General features: G+C 43.5%; 1 protein-coding gene across 1 annotated transcript in view; it reads left to right on the top strand.

Annotated features, from left to right (window-relative positions):
- Window positions 1-20,653, top strand: part of NCOA2 (nuclear receptor coactivator 2) — a gene marked incomplete in the record, with an annotated part of 371,591 nt that overhangs the window by 82,853 nt on the left and 268,085 nt on the right. Inside the window, 1 exon segment of the mRNA XM_073631781.1 lies at window positions 9,356-9,431.

The following is a 20,653-nucleotide window of genomic DNA, read 5'->3' as shown; positions in this document are numbered from 1 at the left end:
TATGTCAGCATTACATTGTATGAAATTGTCTGTCTGACCAACTTGCAGTTGGGTAAGAAGATTGCCAAGGTATAATCAGTGTGCGGCACTATTAAGAAGGAAGCATTGCCTGTATCCGTAATGATGTCTGTCTTCATGTACGAATGTAATCACAAACTATATTGGTTTCTGTTATATGGAAACAAGGTTTATGCTACATTATTAAATATTTGATTTACAGTAGATTGATGAGATGCATACACAGATACACACAGCTATTTCCCTTTAGAGCAGGGATGTCAAACTCAATTTCATTGCGGACCACATCAGCATTATGGTTGCCCTCAAAGGGCTGGTTGTATCTCTAAGACTATATGAATGTATCTACTCTTTATCATATTAAATAATTGCCTTAGCATTTGATTTTTACTGGTTTTAGTAACAACTTAAGACTTAAGCTGTGAAGGGCAGTATCTTGTGTTTTCATATATATTTCAGAAAATGTTATCACTTAAAATAGTAATAATCTCAAAATCTCTAACACAGACCAGCACAGAGCCCCCTCGTACTTCTTTAGCAGATGATGCAAGTCTGAAAAGGAGGGTCCCACACAGCTGGTACCATCCATAAGGAACTTTTTTGGAGACTGCTCAGATGGAACATGTTTCTGCCAAGGTGTTCTGACTGAGCATCCTCCAATAAAGTTTCTTGTAGATGATACCAGCGGTGTTCGACCCTCCTTTTCAACTGGCATAGAATTGAGAATTAAGTCTCAAAATAATTATAAGCACCCCCCTTACACCAGATGTCAAGAGTGCCACCACCTCCATCAGAAGTCAAGAATCCTCCACCCTCTCTTATATTACAGTGCACACCCCTTGTGCTGCTACTGGGAAGGAGCTGGGAAGCAGCAGAAAGTGCAGGGTCTGGAGGAGGGCTGGAGTCAGCTGCTGGAGTCTGATGAATTCTGAGACCAGGGGAGGTGGAAACAAGGGGGTGCTGCAGCTGCAAAGAGAGACGCAGGATCTGTAGGAGGAGTTCTGTCCTCCTTGTTGCTGCTCCTTGCCGAGGGGGGTGCAGAAACAAGCCGCTTTCTGCACAGAGAAGCGCAAGTCCTCTTCTCTGCTACCAACTGCAGAGACAAGGTAGGGGTGAAGATGAGGGGGATGCCATAGCTGCAGGAGAGGTGTGAGGGCATGAAATGGCCTGATTCAGCAATTAGGCCTTGTGTTTGAATCATGTGCTTTAGATCTGTACCAGAACGGCAGATCCAAAAACAATAAAATACAATAATTCAAGTATCCCTACAGTGGTTACATCAATACTTCTCCTTGCATAGAATCTACAGGATAAAGAACATGTTGACTCCCTGAAAATCTCCTACTAGATGTTCACCTTACATATACTAGATCTACAGTACCTGTCATGGGGAAATGATCTTATTGGGCTCTGTGTCTTCTCTGATTTGAACGAGAATAGAAAGGCGTCTTAAAATTTGGGCCAGTGTAAATAAGTTTCAAATACAGAATGCAGCAAGCAGAAAAGAATGACCAACATCATTGGGGGTGATTTTAAAGAAAGGGAAGTTATTTTTTCTGCCTCAACCCCCCCCACCTGAAAGACGCCACCATCTGCAGATGCATATGTACTGGGATCTGATGCCCACAACCTCCTGTGTTTGTTGACATAAACCCTGCAAGTTCGCTCTCTCTGGCTGCATTGGCACAGTAGAGCCTCATAGAAGGCTATGGGGCTCTTCTACCTCCATCTCCCAACCAAGAACCCCATAGCAGATGCAGCAATAGAAGTGGGCACTGCTCCTTACCCGTCCATAAGTTCTAAAGTTCTAAATTTGTTGTTCTACAAAGCGATTGGTACCCGGTTTTATTTCTGCTGACACCCTAGAGAAAGCCAGTGGATGTATCTGGACATTTTAAGGAGGCCTCTCATACCATCTATACTGTGATCTCAAGGTAAAAAGCAATACACATCCAAAAAGACTCTCAAATGCAGGTCAGAAGCAAAATAAAAAAATGTTTTTTCCTATGTAAACTAACTCGTAGTCTGGCTATAGATGCGAACGTGTCTCGCTAAGGAACTCTGCCCAGTATTGGGAGTCGAGTACAAACTGTGTGGTTGTGGTTCAGTTAGAGCCAGAATATTTGATTGCGTCCACTGGCAATCATATCAGACCCAATTCCTTTACAACACATCAGCCTTTCTTATAGATGCCAGATCTAGATGCCAGTCCAGTCTGCCCTGTATTAAGGCTAGTCGTAAGTTACACGATTATTTCCCACACTTGTCTTTTAAAGGAGGTCTCCACTGAACACTTTTGGATGCTTTTGATGTTGATCTGTTTATTGTCTGCAGAGTGCTTTGTGCTCATTGAAACTTCTACATTAATTTAAATGGAAGCTTAATAGCCGTGTCAACATTATTGCAGTTTTCTGTCTGTGTAACTGAATCTGAATCTCTGGTGTGACTTTCTCAATGTGATCTACTGTAAATTAAATTGGAAGGCCAGCCAAATAGTTAAATACATGGATAAAATACAGTGTAAGCCGTCTGACCTGCCATTATGTCTGTAATTTGGTTCAGCAGCTCTTGTGATACATTCCTGTCATTGTGCGTATTCAGCGGTTTACTTTGACATCTGCCTGTTGGTTGGAGTGTGTAAATGTGTTGTCACACTGCAGAGGAGGTCCCTATATTGCTGAACAAACACCTCCCTATGAAGCCAGCACTATCATTTCCTATGGGCTGGCAGTGTATCTTCAAGTAAAATTAAACTATTAACATACCTCCCAAAATTTTGAGATGGGAATGAGGGACACCTACAAGCAAATGTATGTAGGCATAGGACACGCCCCCTGCCACACCCCCTTAAAGGAGAATTAACCCAAAAAAAAGGTTAATGAAATCCACAAGTGCTTTTTTTTACCACTACTATTTCTTTATATTGTCTTTTAAAGTGTACAAATGCAGCAATTTAGAAATTTGATGAAAAGTTTAGCACTGGGAAACACTTTTTGAAAGATAAAAAGTGCATTTTATATACATCTATATAGATCAGATCAAAATGAGGGACAAATGAGGAGGAAAGAGGGACAGAGGGACATTGTTCCAAATCAGGGACAGTCCCTCGAAATCAGGGACAGTTGGGAGGTATGTATTAATACAAACATTTTCCAGCATGCAGGGACTTTTGGAGGAGGAAACTTTACAAGCCTAATGCCGGCCCTATACGGTTTAAATCTCAGCCGGTTCACCAGGAACTGGCCTAGATTCAAACATTTAATGAGAAGGCTGAATGTACTAAATTAACTAGCCTGCCGGATTCTTTTGCAATTAACGCTAGCGGTTGTTATAGCCTGGCAGGATGGACATAGGCTTTTAGCAGAGTTTAGGAGCTGCTTCGATTAGGTGACGTTCAACCTCCGTCTCCTGAACATGGAAGAATCGTGTTCAGGATAGGAATGTTTTCACCGCCGGCCATGGAAAAACGCAATACCGTGGCAAAATCGCACCATGATAAATGTAGACAAGGTGTACATGAAGCCTAAACACTTCTTTGCTTACCGCAAATTTTTACAGACTGCCTCATATGTGTCATACGGTGTACAATCCCTGCCCATGGGATGGAGCTGGGTGCCGACATATTGTAACTCTAGTGCGTGTGCGTGAGCGTTAATCATTGGACTGTCCAACCGGCTAAGCAGGAACCTGGAAGAAGAGAAGGACATGGCAGTAATGGAGTGTAGATGGGGAGCTCTGTAACTGGCATCACTAGAGGAGAGCACTCCCAGAGGTAAATGGGCCATAATGTGCAGGGGTGCTGTGCATACTGGCTCAAGTTAGCCTTTCTCCCATTGGTTTAATTCTGCCTTTAATTCACCACAAAACGTGCATATGCTTCAAAATAGTTTTTTCTTTTTTTTAAATTTGGATAAAGAGATGGGTTAGAACCTCTGGCAGGGTTTTATTGCTGACCCCATTTTATAGTGTACGTGTTAGGGAGATTCACCCTGTCTGGTTGTCCTGGTGGCTGTTACCAAAGTTGAAAAGTGAAAGATAATCCCAAATTTTGGGTTGTCATCAAAGCAGGAATAGAAGGGAAGTAATCTAATGAGGACACTGTTCTGGTAACACACCTTGATTCCCTCACTTTGGAGGGATTTCTTCTCACTCACTTCACGTTTTGGCTAGGAGACAGGAAGTGAAGGGAAGTCTTCTCAATGGAACAAAGATGGCAAAAAAAACCTGACGGGCATTTAAATCTTCCCTTTAATCTAAAATGGAAAAAAAAAATGCCTTTTGTTTTACTTTAACCAGTGAAATGACTGGCCAAGAGTGATACACAGAGATTAAACAAATCCTTCTACATAATGCTGGCCATACACTATATGAAAAATCGGCTAAACCCATTTTCGAGAAACGAACATTCGGCCACGAGCGCAAACGTTAGTGCCATCATGTAATGACCGATAAATCGTTCAGTGGACATAAATGAGTGCATTTTTTGTTTGTTTTGTTTACATATACCTAGTGCAAACAGTTTGGATGGGAAACACATTAACCTTCTAAATTTGTCATTCGTTCAGCAGAAAATTTCCAAACTTGTCCTTCGTTTTTCGGCTTAAAAACGTGCCAACGATTATCGATTTTGTGCTCATCAACTGGCCGAAGAACGAAAGAGCTGTCTAAATGACCGAATTTCGGACGATTTTTCGTATAGTGTAAGGCCAGCATAAATTGTACCTGTTTACCTGCAGCCATCTGTCCTGTACATCCGTTCAAAGTCCAGAATGTATAGTTTGTCTGAGCATCCAGAATAAAGGGCGTGGAGAGATGAAGTCACACTTGGCAGAGCTCAGTGAGGAGAGTTCTGAAAGTTGATTGGAGGGAAGAGACGCACCTCCTTTACACAACACACAGGGGCGGAGCTGAGGATGTCAGTCTGGTAAAGGTTCCTCCCCATCACCATTTTGATGCACTGCAACACACTTGTATGCTGAATACAACACCCTATTTTATCTGTGCCCATCTGTGTGTACAATAGTTTTGCATTGCTGATTCACATGTATAACCTCCCCATCCAGCTCCCAGTGCATGAATACATGCATGATATTGCTTGCTCCTGCTCTGTAGATTTTAGTCAGTTATGGTATTTGATACAAAGGTGGAAAAGTCTTTAAAATATTTTTCAGTTTTTCCTTTTTTTGTAGTATGCAATAAAAGGATAAAATGAATCTTTTCACAATCTGGAAGTTTGGAGAACAGATGAATGTAACATTGTAAAACTAAAACTGTCTCTTCTAATACATGCAGTGTGTTCTCTGGACTGTACAAGTCAGTGTTCTGCACCCAGCTCTTATCAGAACATAGGGAATGCTGAACTTTCTCCTGTATATCCATTGTGTCACCATCATATTCTGCTTGTGTCTAAGAGAAAATCATCTCCATGCTTCTGTGAAAATTAGTATTGAGGTCATGGTTTTTCTTTCTCTCTTCATTATCGTCATTAAAATATTTATTTTCCCACCTCTAAAATCATTCTAATGAAAGATGGCGGTACAAACATGGCATACTTATGTCTATAGAGAGGGAGGGGATCACTACAAACATCCATGGCCTTGCTTGGAGAATATGACCTTGGTCAGCTAGGCCCTACAGTCATGTGAATGTTCTGTCATCCCTCCATGAATGGTCACATCAGACAAACACTCTGTGATGTTTGTGGAAACCTTTATGTCCACTTTGGAATATTATAGTGACTCTCTTACAATGTATTATAGTTAAGTGTCCCATTCAGGCACAACCAGCATGCCTATGTGTGCTTTAGGGGAGTTGAAATTTTCTTTGTATTCTTTGTTTAGATTTTGACCTCACTTTGGAGGGATTTCCTATCACTTCCTGTTTTGGGACAGGAAATGAAGGGGAATGTACCCAATGGGACACAGATGGCAAAAAAGAAAAGCTGACAGGGGTTATAACCCTCCTTTACTCCTCTACTCCAAAATTTGGAGAAAAAAAAGTTACACTTTAAGGCCTGGTTCACACCTATGCAGGTTGTAGTTTGCATATTCCAATACACATTTTTGATCCATTAAAATCCATGGAACCAAAAACCAGAAAAAAAGTCCCTGGCCCTTTCCATAAAATGCACAGATATGAACTACAGTGGGGCAAAAAAGTATTTAGTCAGCCACCAATTGTGCAAGTTCTCCCACTTAAAAAGATGAGAGAGGCCTGTAATTGTCATCATAGGTATACCTTAACTATGAGAGACAAAATGTGGAAACAAATCCAGACAATCACATTATCTGATTTTTGAAAGAATTTATTTGCAAATTATGGTGGAAAATAAGTATTTGGTCACCTACACACAAGCAAGATTTCTGGCTCTCACAGACCTGTATCTTCTTATTTAAGAGGCTCCTCTGTCCTCCACTCATTACCTGTATTAATGGCACCTGTTTGAACTTGTTATCAGTATAAAAGACACCTGTCCACAACCTCAAACAGTCACACTCCAAACTCCACTATGGTGAAGACCAAAGAGCTGTCGAAGGACACCAGAAACAAAATTGTAGACCAGCGCCAGGCTGGGAAGACTGAATCTGCAATAGGCAAGCAGCTTGTGAAGAAATCAACTGTGGGAGCAATAATTAGAAAATGGAAGACATACAAGACCACTGATAATCTCCCTTGATCTGGGGCTCCACGCAAGATCTCACCGCATGGGGTCAAAATGATCACAGGAACGGTAAGCAAAAATCCCAGAACCACACGGGGGGACCTAGTGAATGACCTGCAGAGAGCTGGGACCAACGTAACAAAGGCTACCATCAGTAACACACTACGCCGCCAGGGACTCAGATCCTGCAGTGCCAGACGTGTCCCCCTGCTTAAGCCAGTACATGTCTGGGCCTGTCTGAGGTTTGCTAGAGAGCATTTGGATGATCCAGAAGAGGATTGGGAGAATGTCATATGGTCAGATGAAACCAAAGTAGAACTGTTTGGTAGAAACACAACTCGTCGTGTTTGGAGGAGAGAGAATGCTGAGTTGCAACCAAAGAACATCACACCTACTGTGAAGCATGGGGGGGGGGGGTTGGCAACATCATGCTTTGGGTCTGTTTCTCTGTAAAGGGAACAGGACGACTGATCCGTGTACATGAAAGAATGAGTGGGGCCATGTATCGTGAGATTTTGAGTGCAAACCTCCTCCCATCAGCAAGGGCATTGAAGATGAAACGTGGCTGGGTCTTTCAGCGTGACAATCATCCCAAACACACCGCCCGGGCAACGAAGGAGTGGCTTCGTAAGAAGCATTTCAAGGTCCTGGAGTGGCCTAGCCAGTCTCCAGATCTCAACCCCATAGAAAAACTTTGGAGGGAGTTGAAAGTCTGTGTTGCCCAGCGACAGCCCCAAAACATCACTGCTCTAGAGGAGATCTGCATGGAGGAATGGGCCAACATACCAGCAACAGTGTGTGACAACCTTGTGAAGACTTACAGAAAACGTTTGACCTCTGTCATTGCCAACAAAGGATATATAACAAAGTTTTGAGATGAACTTTTGATATTGACAAAATACTTATTTTCCACCATAATTTGCAAATAAATTCTTTCAAAAATCAGACAATGTGATTGTCTGGATTCATTTCCACATTTTGTCTCTCATAGTTGAGGTATACCTATGATAACAATTACAGGCCTCTCTCATATTTTTAAGTGGGAGAATTTGCACAATTGGTGGCTAACTAAATACTTTTTTGCCCCACTGTACATCCATGGGAAACCATGTTAAATGGACTGTAGTATGTTTCTGCAAAACTGAAAATGCACTAAAAAATGCATAGGTGTGAACCAGGCCTAAGTCCTGTAAGTTACAAGGTGGGGCCTCCATGGATTCCAAAATAAACAAATAGTTTTTAAAAAACGCAGCAGCATCCACACGTAGGACACTCAACGTTAAAAGTGATTTATACTTCCGAAGCAAATACACCTTTGCTCACTGGTACTGACTAGTATTCCATTGTTTCCCTTCTCCCTCAGTTTGCCTTCGCTCAGTTAATGTGACCCCAGTGCTGACAGAGAGGAGCACTGGAGGGGCAAACAAGGATGCTGTTGCAGGCACCCAATATCCTCCTTTTCAACCAATGACATAGGATGTTAGGATGTCAGCAGTTGGAAGGTTGTAATGGGGCACAATGAAAACATGTGGTTTTATGTAAATAATAGGTAGGCTTGATCCACCTGCTGGGTTGTATACAATTTTTGGGAATTTTTTAAATGATTTTGCCAAGGCATACCAGGGTGTCTGGGCACCCTGTTTTGAAAAATGCTGGTTTAGATGGTCACATGCCTATTGTAGGCACTTTTGGCTGTGGACATGGGTAAGCATGGCCATCCTGAATGGTCTGTTGCTACACAGCCCCATACACAACAAACTGCGATGCACTGTGTGCTCTGACACCTTTCTATTGCAACCAGCATTTCACTTTTTCAGCAATTTAAGCTACAGTAGCTCTTCTATTAGATCAGACTGCACAGGCCAGAATTTGCTCCCCACACACAATAATGAGCCCTGGCTGCCAATGATCCTGTTGCCAGTTTTCCTTCCTTGGACCACTTTTGCTCGCCTGACCATTGCAGACTGGGAACATCCCACAAGAGTTGCAGTTTCTGAGCTGCTCTGACCCAGTCGTCTAGCCGTTACAATTTACCCCTTGCCAAAATCTCTCAAATCCTTACACTTGACCATTTTTCTCTGCTTTCAACACATCAACTTCAGGGAAAACATGTTCATGTGCTGCCTAATATATCCCACCCACTTTCAGGTGCCATTGTAAGACGATAATCCATGTTATTCCCTTTCCCTGTCAGTGGTTATATTACATTATGGCTGATCTTAAGCTATGTGCACCCAATTCTGAGCCTGCTATATATATATATATATATATATATATATATATATATATATATATATATATATATATATATATGTATATATTGCTTTTCCAGTCTTCTCTCTTCTCTCTTCTCGTTTTGTAGATTCACTGTGGCCATGTTCCTTACAGAATTGGAACCAGTCGTGGCCTTTTGTTGCTGCAGCCCATCCTCTTTAAGGTTTAAAGATGGCTTTATTTCCACGCCCTTGTTGTAAAGACTGATGAGTTGCACAGCTGCTATTAATTCATTGCTCACTACAAGGCAGCCCTTTATATTGTCACTGTTTTCTCAAACTATTTTTAGTGGGGTATTGTGCTTAGTAGTGTTATTGCTGTGTATTATGATCTGCTTTTATCCCAGAATATGATGTCCATTTTCTCATGGTTTGTACTTTTTTTTTTTTTCTCTTTACATAGGTTTCCTTCTAACTGGATATAAAGAATATTACAGTAATAGAAGCATACTTGTCAAAGTCTCAGGAAAAGTGGAAAGGTAAATGTTATTTCCTCTTTTTCTTAAAGTGATACTAAAGGTTTGTTTAAAAAAAAAATAACAAACATGTTATACTTGCCTCCTCTGTGCAAGGGTTTTGCACAGAGCGGCCCTGATCCTCCTCTTCTGGGATCCCTCAGTGGCACTCCTGGCTCCTCCTCTTCTCGAGCGCCCCCTTGGAGAGCCGCTTTCCAAAGGGACACTCGGGTGGGCATGGTCCCGAGTCCCGCTGCTGCGTCCCTTGACATAGACAGCAAGACTCGGCCCGGCTCCCGTGTCCCTGGATTTGATTGACAGCAGTGGGAGCCAATGGCTGCACTGCTATCAATCTATCCAATGAGGTTCCAAGATGGCTGGAGCTGCTGTGCTCATTCTCATCGCTGGAAAGATCCGGTTCAGGTAAGTAAAAGGGGGGCCCTGGGGGGCTGCTTCAGCACAGAAGGCTTTTCACCAGTGCATAGAATGCATTAAGGTGAAAAACACTGAGACTTTACAACCCTTTAACAATTCAAGAGAAAACCAATCATGATAAAATAGTACTTTGGCCTCCCTTAAAAGAAATATGTACTGTAGCATCTGCACTTTAGTTTTAGTCCCAAATCCATGCTGAGCCTGCTAGTAAAGTCCATTTCATGCAGATTCCTGTGATGGTGTGACAACCATGCTGCACTTATCCTTAAATCTGAGCAGAGTTGTCACCCTCATGTAGGCTGTCCCTGTCTCACTACAGTGTGATGACTGGTGGGGGCATAGCTATTAGCATTATCACTGGTGATTCACAAACATGTGTCTTGTCAGTCAACACCTGACCACTGTAAGCCATGCTGTCTAGGAGGGGGAGCATGTGAGACAAAACTGCATGTGGGAGGGAGAAGAGGAGAAGCAGACATTCAGTGGATGCAGGGAGGAGAATGCAGAGCATTGGTGGCTCTATATGCTGCCCCTTCTAACCAGCCTGGTGCTAGTTTTTTTTGGCAGCTATCGGTCACTGGGACTGCTGGATCTGCCGCCTAGCTCCGCCCCCAACTCTGGCTCCCACTTCTTGGTTCTAGGCTGCTTCTGCCTGGAATGATCTCTGGTGATCCCCTTCTTGGATGTGGTGGCGGATGCAGTGGTGCACAGATGGCTGATCCGGACGTCCTGGGATAGTGGAAGCAGGGGAAACAGGAGCCATTGCTACAGCAACTACAGGATACCATATGTGAAGCCTGCCTATGATATCCCATATTGCCTGTCACCCCTGCAGGGGTTTAAGGAGCCTGTGAGTGGGGAGCCATAGGGGGAGCACAGAAGTCACCGATCTCTTTCTGAGCACAAGAGTCACTAGACTGTTTGGAACTTTTCTGATGTGCAAATATAATTTACATTCCCTTTTTTAAGAACAATTTTTTGGAGCACTGAGGGCTCTTTCACTTTTTTATTGCATCAATATTTTTTGTGGCACGTTTGCACATATGCTCTGCACCGTTGATTACCTCAGTATACATGCGGGTGTTATGTTTTATCTATACTGATGGTTTGATGTATCACTTATATTTTAATTTTTATTTACTGTTTGTTTTAACAGAATTTTTCACTGATTGATTAGTGTATATACAGGTATATGTTTACAGGGGGTTGTCTTAATTTAATTTATTTTAGTTTCATTAGGAGCATATCACCACAGTGGTTCTGCTAGCACTGGTGTTGCACATACATTTTACATACCCCCCAAAAGAGAGCGCCATTCACCCCACTCTTCATTTATGAAAACTGCAAGAGGGTTTGGCTTAAGGATGAGCTCATGCGTGTTCGCACGTGCAGAGCCCGCCAGGAAGTCGCTACTGCGGAGCGCTAATCACAGGCAGTGAGACATTGTCCCCATGCACGGCTGCAGAGATCGGAAATGTCTCACTGCCTGTGATTAGCGCTGTGCATTGACGACTTCCTGGCTCAGTCAGGGACGGTGCAGGAAGTTTTTGCTGACTTTGTGTTTGTGCATCACATAGTAACTGGATTTGGTAGTTGTTTTGAGTGTCACACAGGAGCCTTTAGTTGCATTTTAAAGCTGAACTCCAGGGACAGTAAAAATCCCCTCCACTGCAAGGATTAAATACGCCTTTACATCTAGGGGCTCAGAAAAGCAGTTTTGCCTACCTGATCCTCTACTCCTGCAACTTCTTCTTTCCTATGCTCTGATGGTTGGATGCCCTCTGATGCCATCCAGACTGATGCAGGGCCCTTAGCTCTGCATTTGACGAGAGGAAGCTGAGAAACCGTCAACCACTAGAGAGTTTATACTTTAACCTGGAGTTTGGCTTTAATTCCAGCACACCTATTCCTTTTCAAGCTTCAAGGTTAGGTGGACGAGAGTGAGTTGTATAGCTGCCAATATTTATGTTTAATTACCTGGCCAATTAACTGCTGTTTATGTAACGTGGGCATGTATAATGCTATCTTGGAGGACAGCAGATTATTATTATACAGGATTTATATAGCGCCAACAGTTTATGCAGTGCTTTACACTATAAAGGGAGACAGTACAGTTACAATACAATAAAATACAAGAGGGTTAAGAGGGCCCTGCTCAGAATAGCTTACACTCTAATAGGGTGGGGCAGGTTGTACAAAAGGTTTTAACTGTGGGGAGATAAGCTGATGGAAGTGATAAAAGATTAGTTGGAGGCGTGATAGACTTCCCTGAAGAGATGAGTTTTCAGGGATCACCTAAAGGCAGCCAGAGTAGAAGATAGCCAGACAGATTGAGGTAGAGAGTTTCAGAGGATGGGAGAGGCTCTGGAGAAGTCCTAGAGATGAGCACACAGCTGCAAAAGGCAACACATTTTTGTGTGGTGCGGGAAAATGCATAATTTCACACGCACTCCTGCACTGCACCTGGGGTGAAAAAAGCCCTAAAATATAGTTTTTAAGGCAGATTTCACTAGGTTGTAAATTCCCCCCCCAAAGCCTCCTCTTTGCCCTTGCCACAGGTAAATCATACGCAGCCCAGCAGAACTGAAAGCTATACAAACCGCCCAACCTGCCCTTTGCCACCAGTGACATCATCTGTTGATGGGGTGCTGGTGGACGGCTTGCCTAGCTTTCAGGTTTGCCGGCAAAAGTACAGAGAACAGCATAGAAGAGGATAGAGCTGGGAGGATGCTGGATGTGATCTCTTCCGCTCCTCTGTACACAGAAGTTTAAGTGATTGTAAACCCTCTCTCTTTTTTTTTAAATAAAAATAACAAACACGCCTATACTTACCTTCTCTGTGCAGTGGTTTTGCAGAGAGGAGCCCAGATGCTCTACTTCTGGAGTGCCCCGTCGCCGCTCCAAGCCCCTCCTCTTCATTGGGTGCCCCCACTGAATGACGCTTTCCATGGGAACACCCGTGTGGGTTCACTCCCAAGTCCTGCTGCTGAGGGGCAGCTGCAGCACAGAAGGTTTTTCACCTTAATGCATAGACTGGAAATCTATAATCTACAGTGGAAATCTATAATGATCGGACAGTACAGAGCTGTATGTAATTTTGCTGCTGCCCCCCCGGTTGAAAAACCCTGGCATAGACTTCAGTTAAATGAAGTTGCAATGAAATGGGCAGTGCAAATCGCTAAGTGGGTGTGATTTGCTTTTTTTTCCCAGGAGAAAAGGGGATTTGGAAGCGCTGTCATTTTTGTGTCTGTCTATTAAAATGTGATTAGTGTATGCTTAATTCATAGGTTCATCCACCACCCATTGTTTTGTTTGTATGCTACATTAAAAAAGATGGGCTGTGCCCCAGTGAAGTGCTGGTTTCAAAAAGGCCCCGTTCACACTTGCGATTTTCAAAGCACGATTCTCAGGCAATTTTGCATGTCGCGAATAGAGCAGCTCATTCACTTGATTGGGCTTCCCTGTGCGCATTTGTCACCCAAAAGAAGCTCCTGCTCCTTTTTGGTTGACAACTTCACACAATATTTAAAGTCACATTTTGCAGCACGATTGTTACCAATTATTGGACTGCTATTTAGAATGAATGGCACTCAGCTGCACGGCGTTTGTTTTTGTGATTTGGAATCTCTGGGATTTTTTGATACCATGATGAGCTGCACACAGGTTTTGTACTCTGTGGGTAATTTATACCAGTATGCCATTGCAATTGAGCAAGACCAGCAGTGAGGTAAGGAAAGCCAAAAGAATAGAAATGCTTTTTGCCTGTATTATCTGAAAGGTAGACTGTGATTAGGTTTTGCTCAATCCACACAAACACATTCTGAGATGTGTGCACATACATGCATCTAGAAAAGTTGGTATGTCCACCTGGAGCGCCTCCCCGCACATTCATCGCCAAATTTCTAAATTTTCGGGACCGAGACAAAATCCTTAAACTCACCCGGGAGAGAGGAAACATACAGATCGGGAACAGCCAGATAGCAGTATTTCCGGATTTTTCCAGCGAGGTGCAAAGGAAGAGAGCACAATATCAAGAGGTGAAGCGCCGATTGAGGACCCTCCATCTCAAGTATGCGATGTTATTCCCTGCCCGGCTGCGGGTGGAGGAAGACGGAAAAGTACAGTTCTTTGACGACCCGGCGGCAGCGACAGCATGGCTGGATCGTAGAGACAGGCTGGCTTAATCTGTCTAAGTTCATACAACCACAGATGTTGGCGACACAGCTTGACCCATGATACTCTGACCTGAATCATATAATGTGCCACCGGACGTGGGTCAGAGAGAGGTAGCCTAGTTACTTTCCTTGGTTCTGTTGCATAGTTGGAATACTGGCTCCCCTTGTCCTTCACAGCTAGAACGCAGGTAAAACTACGTGACTTTTGTCATGAGTACCACTAAGGGTTAAGCACAATACTTTTTAAGGTGTCCCTAAGCTGTATCCTGACTGGTAACTATAACAGTTTTATAATCACTGACATGGAACGGCTCACACAGGAAAACACAGATTGGAGACTTGAACATATCCTGTCATAAACTCAAGTATGACCTTTAAGGGAGCTCCCACTTGGGGAGATCTGTGATGGTATCGTTCCTATTTTCCACGTTTTGCTCCACGGTTGACAGTGAATTTTTCGCCCCCAAAGAAATAGTTACTCAACATGATATACAGCTACCATTCATATTAAGTTTAGTGCCTCCAGCTAGCCAGACAAGCTGGATGTTTATTCTCATGTTGATTGTTCGGGTTTGCATGCTCACACCAGGTTGGGGAGGTGTGCAGCTGGGAGGGAAGGGATGGGTTAACCACTGGTTGCAAAGTTTTGGGGAAATTGGCTTTGTCGTAGCACATGAATGTACAGATATGCATATTGTATTTGAAAGTAAATGGGTCACACTGCACAGAAACAGGATCAGGAATTGTGTCAGTAATTATGATAGCTTGGTCTTGTTCTGCTGGTCCGCAAAGGCGAAATACTCACTAGACAAAGATGACAAACATTAAATTCCTAACATGGAACGTGAGGGGTCTGAGGGACAAAGTTAAGCGAACCGCAGCACTCGCGTTCCTAAAATCACAGAAAGCTGACATTATAGCTCTACAGGAGACGCATGTAACCGGCCACCTGCAGGCGGCTTTAAAAAAACCATGGGTGGGATGGATTTATCATAGTACACACACAAACCAATCTAGGGGAGTTTCCCTTATTATAGCTAAAAACGTCCCATTTGAGTTAATAGAGCTGGAGTCGGACCAGCAGGGAAGATTTCTGTTTCTGAACGCCATGATAGGGGGTAATCCGGTTTTGGTCGTGGCAAGCTATGTTCCTCCCCCATTCACGACAGAGGTGATCATGAAGGGATTGGCGTACTTAGCCAAGCACCCAACGGTACCGGCTGTCTGGATGGGGGACTTCAACATGACCATGAACCCGGCACTTGATAAACCAGATCAGGGTGGAGTCCCCGGTGCCTCAATACAACATACCAGACTGAGTCGCTTGTTGAAGGAGTTTGCTCTAACGGATGTATGGAGGCGGCAAAATCCGTCCACGAGAGCATACACATGTCACTCTGTCAGCCACCGTACAATGTCGAGGATAGACTATGTATTGGTGACAAACACCCTACTCCCTAGAGTTACTGGATCGGGCATAGCACCCAGAGCCCTATCGGATCACTCGCCATGCTGGATAACAGTTTCCATGTTAAAGGCAGCTCCCACTCCTACATGGCGTCTTAATCCATTCTGGCTCACGGTTATGCCGGACCTTGAGACCATTAAGAGAGAAATGCAGTACATACTACACAACACGTGCAAAGTAGATATACCGGGTATGGAATGGGACGCATTTAAAGTTCAGGCACGCAGGGTACTAACATCCAATATAAACAGATTTAAACTATCGTCCAAAACCTTACTACAGATGACGACTGACACACTTACAGAACTAGAGAATGTATATGCCTCAGACCCCAATCCTGATAATCTTCAAAAAGTAAACCTACAAGCCAGGGTGGTAAACCAGATACACGTAGAGAAAGCCAGACAGCACGTATTCTTCTGCAAACAGCGAGTGTTTGAGCACGGTGAACAGGCAGGGAAAATGCTAGCGTACTTAGCGCATTTGAATGACAAACCACCGGTGGTGGTCTCCCTGACTACACCTCAGGGAGACATAGTCACTGACCCCCCACAGGTAGCGGCCAGATTTCAGGAATTCTACAGTGAGCTGTACAAATCACAGAGCACATATTCCCAACAAGAAATAAAAAACTTTCTACATACAATACAGTTCCCCAAGCTTAATTTGGAACAAATCGAGATGCTCGAAGCCCCTATAACACAAGATGACATCGCAGAAGCTATATCCCAAATGTCTAAATCAAAGGCACCAGGACTGGATGGTCTGCCCCTAGAATTCTATGACACATTCTCGGAGATAATTATCCCAAAACTTAAACAGCTATACCAGAATATCTTTGATAAAGGTACACTCCCCTCCTCTATGCAGGAAGCACAAATAATAGTACTACCCAAAGCAGGAAAAGACCCCCGGTACCCAGAATCGTACCGACCCATATCCCTACTGCAAGTGGATATCAAAATATTAGCAAAAATACTTGCATCGCGCCTTAACAAGGCCATTTTATCGCTAATACACCCTGACCAAACTGGCTTTATGCCAGGGAAAAATACGGCCATGAATATTAGGAGGCTATTCATGAACATCCAAGCAAAACATGATAATCACGGAACTAGAGTGGTAGTAGCCTTGGATACAGCCAAGGCCTTCGACTCAGTAGAGTGGCGCTTTTTATGGGAATGCTTGAGGGAATTCGGTTTCGGACAAAACTTTATAAAATGGGTGCAGATTCTGTACCAAACACCTAAAGCGAGAGTATTCGTAAACGGCTGTCTATCGAAACAATTCCCCCTAGAGAGGGGTACTCGGCAGGGGTGCCCCCTCTCCCCTCTTCTGTATGCCCTGGCGGCTGAGCCACTGGCAATTGCTATTCGAGCGGAAACTGAAATAGTGGGCCTGCGCGTCGACAATTATACGGAAAAAATAGGATTATACGCGGATGACACCATTTTATATTTGGCAGATCAAGGTCCATCGCTGCAGGCAGCGTTAAAGATCATAGAACAAATGGGCAGTTTCTCGGGACTGCGCATAAATTGGGATAAATCCCAAATTCTCCCCATAGACCATTTCCCTCCGTCGGTCACATACCCAGAATTGCCCTTAGCCAGAGTAAACACTATCAAATATTTGGGGGTAGTGGTTACTCGGGAATTGGGAGACTACATCACCAATAACGTAGAGCCACTGTTTCAACTGATAAAAACCAAAACGCAGGCCTGGTCCAGACTGCCCCTAGGGGTAACAGGCCGAATAAACATCATCAAAATGATTCTACTCCCTAAAATTCTATACATGGTCTGGCACGCACCACTATACATTCCCCCCAAGTTCTTTAAAAAGATGGAGGCTATTCTTAACTCGTTTGTATGGGGACACGGAAGGCATAAATTAGCCTGGCACATCCTTAAAAACCCCACCTCCATGGGGGGGATGGCACTACCAGATTTACAGGAATATTACATAGCCGCCCAATTATCACACATGTATTACTTTAACAAGGAAGAATTACAGCGATATCAAATGTTGATTTGCAATGACCCAAAAAGTCCACTGTCATCACCACTACAAACTATTTTCCGAGGGGGACTAACGAGCAAACGATCCACCCGATATAATGAGGGCATGCTAACACACCACCGGAAAATATGGGAAATAACCTTAAAGAGGCTTAAAATAGGGCATATCCATTCCCATACCCCTCTTTGGCTCAACAAACACATGCCAGAACTTGAAAATCTCCCAGACCCGCATATATGGGCTAGGTATGGAATAATATATCTCCACCAGGTCATGACTGACACAAGGCTCAAGACTTTCCAAGCCCTTAAAGACAACTACTCAATACCGCAACACTTGTTATTCAAATACTTGCAACTCCGCCATGCTCTGCGCATTCAACTTAGGGACACTGCTAATATTACTGCTCACCCGCAGGTCCTAGAGATAATCTTGGGTGCTGAACCTCAAAAGCTGATTTCAAACCTATATTACACTATCCGACTCCCCAGAATAGCAGCAGTAATCCAAAAGGCCAAATCAGGTTGGGAAAAGAACGTAGGGGACATCAGTGACTCGGACTGGGACGAAATTTTAGAGAACGTTAAACAGTCATCGCCAAAACTCTCAGACAGATTGACACAGCTCTACATTGTCCACCAAACATACTTGACACCCAAAAGAATAGCCAAATTCCAACCATCACAGAGCTCGGTGTGCCTTATGTGTACACATGGACCGGGAACCTTTTACCATTTGATATGGGAATGCCCATGTTTACAGGATTATTGGGCACAAGTGATAAAATTTCTACATGATAAAATGGGTTCCCCAGTAGTAACGGACCCAAAATTGTGTATACTGGGGCTGCTACCTGATACAGATATAGAGAAGTTTCATGCTACCTTTATACATGAAACCCTATTTACAGCTAGGAAAGCTATAGCTAAAACCTGGATGCAGTCTCTGCCCCCTACAACATCGTCCTGGAAAAGAGATGTAAACAATGTACTACCATATAAAAAGCTGATATACATACATAGAGGATGCAAACAGAAATATTCAAAGGTATGGGATAGATGGCTGGAAGACGGAGAGACCTGTACTTAAAGGCTCAACGCTGCACAGTTACATAAAACAGTGTATATGACATGATGGGGGGGGAGGGAGAGGTAAGGGCCGCGAAATAAAATAAAATAAAAGAAATATAAATAAGTGCATCTTAAGAGTGTGGTACCAAGCTTATCAATGGTTCTGTCTCAAACTGTATAACTATTAAGAAAATTGAATGTAATAATTTCAAGGTGCAAGGTAAATACCTACTTTCTAATATATGTACACAGTTAATGCTTGTTATGTATCTGTCAATTGAAGCTTAATAAAGTCGGATTTCCCAATTAAAAAAAAAGAAAAGTTGGTATGTCTTCATCACATTAAGGAAAGGGATGATCAGCACACAGGATGGCATCCAAAATAGTATGGCCCCTTTCACACGGGGCGGCGTCGGCGGTAAAGCGCCACTATTGTTAGCGGTGCTTTACCGGCGGTATTCAGTTTTACCCCCCCCACTAGCGACCAAGAAAGAGTTAAAAACCACCGCAAAGCGCCTCTGCAGTCGCGCTGTCCCATTGATTTCAATAGGCAGGAGAAGTGTATACACCACTCCTTCACCGCTCCGAAGATGCTGCTAGCAGGACTTTTTTTCCTGTCCTGCTAGCGCACCGCTCCAGTGTGAAAGCCCTCGGGGCTTTCACATCGGAGAGACAGCAGTGGCTGTTTCAGGTTGGTTTGCGGTATTTTTAGCACAATAGCGCCTGCAAACCGCCTCAGTGTGAAAGGGGCCTATTTCTTTATTAAATAAACATGTACAAAGGTGTAAAACAGCTAATGTGGAAATGTTGTAGTGCCTATACACCTGTCTTCATCACAGGGTGCTTGCAATAAAAGATCCCTTTCACACAGACTTGTCATCCGCCGGCTCACCGGGGTTCAGCGGATCACTCCCCCGCTGAGCAAAGCGAAGTCTGCCGGGCGGATCGCCTGTGTGAAAGAGCCCTTTAGGTGGTGTGCTTCTTTAGTTCTTGGTTTATGGGGAGCTTGTCCAGAAAGCACTGAGCTAGGATTGTACTCGCCTCTTGAAGGTTGGATGGTCTGATTTTGCGATTGTTTCTAAAAGGTCCCCTTACCTTGTTCTCTGTCCGAAGTCTTGCAACAAAATGTCCATATGTCATTGTTTAGAGTCGTTGAGGATATTGAAGTGTCCCTGAAAAACAGCTGATGGCCACGTCTCTATAATGTGTCTATTTAAACACTTCCTGTTCTAATGCAGATCATTCCAGAGTGATAAGACAGTTTGTATCGTTCTGTAGATGGATGGTTACAGATAGCCGTGGAGCTCATATGAGGTGGCTCAGAGTACAGACAGAGGTCCCTGCCAAGCCATACGAGGCCCATAGGTGATCTTGTTAAATTGCAGTCTTGATATACAGCACTGAGTAAAATGAATGAGCCTGTCATTCACAGAGATGCGCAAATCTCTTTAGTAAAGATTGCCATTGTCCATGAGCTGCATTTCTCTGCTTGCGAATGAATCACATTTTACGGCCTTGTGCAATGTGACCACAGCACATCAGTGAGAGGTAAACTCAGGTTACACACAGAAGCAAAGGGTGCTGTTGAGACGTAATGTAATGTCCCTTCTCTTCTTAAAGTAAATAGGTTTTATCTGTTCAAATCGTGACACAATGTCCTTACGCACAGACGTAACGGGTAAATACACACCGTACTTTTGGTAGCTTGTTCCTGTACTGTTAATAGGCTCTTAAAGTAAGATGAAAATAGAAGGAAAGAAACATCTTAACGTCTTGTGCTCTATAAGAACAGCATTTACAATGGAGGCTTTTGCCTAAAAAGCCAATGTTCCTAAACTGTAATCATTACCAAATGTTGGGGCATTATAAGCCATTTATGTTTAAAACTGTCCTATTTATTAAAGTGATAATAAAGTCTTGTTTTTTTTGTTTAAAAATAACAAGCATGTTATACTTACCTGCTCTGTGCTGTGGTTTTGCACAGAGCAGCTCAGATCCCCCTTTGTTTGGGTCCCTCGCCGGTGCTCCAGGCCCCTCTCCCTCATGCCTGGTGCCCCCACAGCAAGCAGCTTGCTA

Source organism: Aquarana catesbeiana, linkage group LG05 (assembly GCF_042186555.1).
Source record: "Aquarana catesbeiana isolate 2022-GZ linkage group LG05, ASM4218655v1, whole genome shotgun sequence".
Lineage (NCBI taxonomy): Eukaryota > Metazoa > Chordata > Amphibia > Anura > Ranidae > Aquarana > Aquarana catesbeiana.
This window is presented reverse-complemented; position numbering and strand designations above follow the sequence as displayed.